This window comes from Chrysochloris asiatica, unplaced genomic scaffold (assembly GCF_000296735.1).
Source record: "Chrysochloris asiatica unplaced genomic scaffold, ChrAsi1.0 scaffold00008, whole genome shotgun sequence".
Taxonomy (NCBI): domain Eukaryota; kingdom Metazoa; phylum Chordata; class Mammalia; order Afrosoricida; family Chrysochloridae; genus Chrysochloris; species Chrysochloris asiatica.
In genome coordinates, this window is record NW_006408526.1 from 22,250,588 (window position 1) to 22,255,976 (window position 5,389).

Below are 5,389 nucleotides of genomic sequence, written 5' to 3' on the forward strand. Positions count from 1 at the left end.
TAAGCATTGATTTTTCCAGCTGCTGGTTGACTTTTGAACTTTTTCTTGGTAGGGATTGAGGATGCTTCCATTCCATTCTCTGCTGTTTACACTCTCAGTCTTGTAGTGATGAATCCACGTCTTAACCACCAGTAATAAATTTTAAAAAGTAACTTTTACTTTCCTTTGAGTATTGGTCCACACTATGTTTGCAGATGTCCAAACTCTTCTGTTAGTACTTTTCTGTGAGCTGCTTCAGTACCCATCTAGCACAAACTTTTCTAAACCCAAGTCTGTCTTGGATTATTTCATAGGCAGAGCCATGGCTGATTTGCAAATGATTTGCCACATAATCATCTATTTGACAGAATCATTTCACTTGCATGCTTAATGTTGTCATCAGCCATGGACGTGGATGGGCATTTTAATATAACTGGAGTACAGATAAGTTTTGACTCACCTTTGTATATTAGACTGTAGTTTTCCACCACTCATCTTAAAGTTTGTCAGGCTGTGGTGGCTTATGTTTTGCTTTGATGCTGGAAGCTATGCCACCGATATTTTAAATACAGTAGGGCCACCCATGATGGACAGGTTTCAGCTGATAACGGGCCATTTTGGATCACATAATCGTAATTACTATGCTGGGAATGACAAATTGAAGAGGAATTGTAGCACATTCATTGTCCAAAGAACATTTCAACATCTATCCTGAAGTATAATGCTGTCTGTTATAGGATAATATCCATATGACTGACTACAAGGAAGACCAGTTAATACCACTATTCAAATTTACACACCAGCTCCTAAAGTCAGTGATGATGAAGTCAAAGGATTCTAGCAACCTCTTCAGTCTGAAATCGATCAAACATGTAATCAAGGTGTATTGATAACTACTGGGGATTGGAATGCAAACGTTGGAAACCAAGAGAAAACGATCAATAGTTGGGAAATATGACCTTGGTAGTAGACATGATGCTGGAGATTGCATGATAGTATTTTGCAAGACCAATGACTTATTCATTACAGATAACTTTTTAAAGCAACACAAAAGGCACTGGACCTCACCAGATGACTAAATCTGTTGGTAAAGTCTACCATTGTGTTTCTTCAATTACTGTCCCTTTCAGTTGCAATATCTCTTTTTATAGTTCCTCATTTTGTTTGTGCATTGCTTACCTTATTTCTTTTAGCTCTTTTATCTGTATTTCCCTTTAGTTCTTGAATTAGGTTTTATGTGATGGTAGTATATTATTATTATTTCTTGACAATTCCTAGATGTACTTTCTCTCCTTTTGTCATGTTCATTTGAATGGGCCATTATTTTCTGTTTTTGTTTGTCTTGTGATTGTTTGTTGGGGCTTTGGTATTTTTAAGGATGTTAACTTCCAGTTTTCCCCCAGTATTTTGTGTTTTTGTCCATATAGCTTTCTGCAAAAAAATCTTAGGTAATCAGAACCTTCAGCCTTTGCTTGCTGCTTCATCTCTCCTTTCTCTCTTTGTGATAGCGCCTTTTTTTTTTTTTTTTAAATTGTGAATTGAGTGAAGGTTGACAGAGCAGATCATCAGTCTTACATTCAACAAATCATCTACTTTGGCTTCATTACATGGTTGCAATCTCCTCCAAGTACCAACAGTTAACAGCATTGACCTCTATTCGCTTTAACCATTGCAGTCCTCCCTGTGTCTCCTGCCACCCCCATGTTTCCTCTGCTGACCTCCCTTCACCTGTATATTGCCTGCCTTATCACCCATGTCAACATGTGTCTTCCCTCTAGCACATGCATCATTTCCTCCTCCTCCCCAAACCATCGTGTTGTTGTTGTCAGGTGCCATCGAGTCGGAACCGACTCATAGTGACCCCATGCACAGCAGAACGAAACAATGTTTGATCCTGGGCCAACCTCACTACCGCTGCCACACTTGAGTCCATCAATGATGCCACCTGGCTGATCCATCTCGTTGGGGGTCTTCCTCTTTTTCTCTGACCCTCCACCCTACCCAGCATGACTTCCTTCTCCAGCGACTGTTTCCTCCGGACAATATGTACAAAGTAGGAGAGACGAAGCTTAGCCATCCTGGCCTCCAAGGAACACTCTGGCTGCACTTCTTCCAAAACAGATCTATTGGTTCTTTTGGCAGTCCATGGCACTTTCAGTATTCTCCTCCAACACCACAACTCAAAGGCATCAATTCTTCTACGATCCTCCTTATTCACTGTCCAGCTTTCGCATCCATATGAGGCTATTGAAAACACAATGGCCTGGGTCAGGCGCACCCTAGTCCTCAAGCTGACATCTCTGCTCTTCAACACTTTAAAAAGTTCCTGTGCAGCAGATTTGCCCAGTGCAATACGTCGTCTGATCTCTTGACTGCAACTTCCGCGAGTGTTGATAGTTGATCCAAGAAGAATGAAGTCCTTGACAATTTCAATCTTTTCTCCATTGATAAGAATGTTGTTTATTGGTCCAGTGGTGAGGATTTTTGTTTTCTTGACAGTGAGATGAAATCCATATAGAAGGCTGTGCTCTTTAATCTTCATAAGTAAATGTTTCAAGTCCTCTTCACTTTCAGCGATCAAGGTTGTATCATCTGCATATCGCAGGTTGTTAATGAGTCTTCCTCCAATCCTGATGCCACATTTTTCTTCATAGAACCCAGCTTCTCGTATTATTTGCTCAGCATACAGGTTGAATAAGTATGGTGAAAGAATACAACCCTGTCTCACACCTTTCCCAATTTTAAAACATTCATAGATTGTTTCATTTATCAAGAATACCCCCCTCCTGTCTTTATGTACAAAACCCAAAACAAAACAAAACCTACACAGGAATATATAATTGTTTAAACAACCAAAGTACACATTTTGGAAGCCAGCCTCCTGGCCACCAGCATACAGTATTTCTCTTTCCATGAGTATAGAGTCTTCAACTTCTCTATCTCTCCATACCGTCACCTCTGCTGCCATCTCTGGTGTCACTGCTTCTCTGGTTAGGGTCCCATGTTTTGCTCTTGCTCTCATCTCTTGATAGTCCTAGGGTCCTCTGTTTCTGGAATATAAGATTAACTACTCCCCCCTTTTTGTTACACTACTTCTACCTTTACAATTGTGACAATCACAGTTAGATAACAATGACTTACTATTAAATGAATCCTATCCCCAGCTCCTTTCACCAGACCCATCTAGACAAGAGGAAAACTTCAGTGGGGATTTTACCTTCCCCTGCATACTCTGAAACTAAACTTCTCTTGAAAACTTGTGAGCCAGCCACTTCATGCCTTTATAGCCCTCCCACCCCCATTTTAGGTAGCCAGTGTCTAAGTTGCCTGTCCCTATCAACCCTTTGTATAGAGGGGATAGGTTTGATCCTTGATGTGAAGACTCCTTCCCGCTCAGTTTGTATTTTGAGCTACTAAATCCATAAGTATAGGTCAAGTTCATCAAATTGTAGCAATTTAAACTTGCTTCCTTTATCAAATTTCTTTATCTTCCTCTAGTCGAGTTCTCATCATCAAGCCATCAAAGCTAGGTCAAATAGGTACTATCTGTGAGTTTGGGCGTTCTTGTGAATCTCCCCTCACTTCATATCAGCTGGATGCTGCATTCTCAGCTCTAGCCCTCAGTGGCTTGGTCCTTCTCCATGAGTTTAGGAGTCTCCAGGTCTCTCCACTCTTCATACCAACCAACCCTTCCTCTTCTCTCTTTCATCTCAAGGCCAACTGGAGTCTATGGAACATGGTCGAACTCGGACCATATCTTCATTGCTGCCTTTCCCCCACTTCCACTCACAAGTAGACCAACATGGTTGCCAGCAAGCTGATATGTCTGCTAGTGTTTTCTCTTTGAGTTTCAGTCTTGGGGGGGGGGGGAGGGGGAGTTGTCTGAAAGGGACTTGATTGCTTGTCTTGATGTCTCCGTGTGAACAACTTGTTTGTTCTTGTAGTAGCCAATCAGACTGCCATTTTTGTTTTTGATTTTTCCTGTTGGTCTTTCTTTAAAGAAGTATCTTCTGTTCCTCTAGTCGCTCTGGGTTGGTCTGCATGTCCTTTCAAGTGGGAATGTCCCACCTCAGAAGGTTCTGGATGGGGCTCAGGATTCCACCTAAGGTCCTATACACTACAAAGGCTCTGCAAGAAGTTTATTTCACTGGGCAAGTTTTAGAACACCTTTTAGGTATTCCAATAGACTTAAAGATGGACTTACAAACTTTCTGCAATCATATTTCCCGATATTCCTTTCTGTGATAGTTCCTTCTTGATCTTTGGTTTAATTAGTATTGAAAAGCTCCAGATACTGGGTTTCAACTTTAATTTGTTCCCAAGCACACCAGAGAACACAATAAATAGATGAATCTGCTCACAAGCATGCACTGCCATAGAGGGAAGCTGTATTAATCAATCTGTCCACCAGGGGGTGCAATCCTTCTCTCGTTGATTAATACTCTGTTTCTACAACCATCTTTATAGTTGGAAAACCCACAACAAACAAGACCCCTTTGGGACTGAGTGTTGCTCTCTGGTTTTGTCCAAGATTTCCTTCCCTGCCCTGTGGGACTTCTTATATGTGAGCAGGCTTTCAGGGAAAGCACAGGCAAACTTCCATTTCAGAAGGACCTCCAAGAAATCCTTGTTTTCAGAGCCTCTTATGGGGAGCAGTCTCCTCTTATGAGACTGACCCTCACACTGTACTGTAGGGAACCTTCGTAGGAATTCTCATCTCCCAGCAGCTTACAGTTACTGGTTGTGGGAGGGAACCAGAGAAGTCTGCCTTATTGGTTTTAGAGCAAATACTTGGGGCCCTGTTTCTTTGTTTAGGCAAATACATGATGGTTAGGAAAGCAGGATCTTTTTCTGGGGCTATTTCTTCAGTTCATGCAACCAGCTAGGGGGAGGGACAGGGACAGTGGGAGCAGCAGTTTTCCAACTGTATACAACTCATTGTGGATTCCTGATTCTTGTCTCCCTTCAGTTCTCTGTTGCTTTCCTGTGCTCCCTGATTGGTGTATTTTTGTGGAAGGATTGCAATGATGGTCCGTAGACACCACCATCTTCTCAGAATCCTTGACAATGTGTACATATTTTTTAATGGATTGAACTTTCATGATTACTAACTCTGGTATGCTAAAGATACAGTTTATTCAGTGAAATTTTGAGACACAAATCATCTGAGGGAATGCATTGCAGATGTGAGTATCAGGAATGATGAGAATGCTGCTTTGATGTACATTTTCCATTGCAATTTTATACAGCTTCTCGAGTCGCATACGAATCGCTAGTGATGAATAAAATATTGAATATAATACTAAGCACAATATTAGAAAAATAATTGTAATGTATGTTTATCTGTGTTTCCAGAGTTTATGGATATGTGAACAATTTTAATTCATAAAACTAAGGGATAGTTAACGTA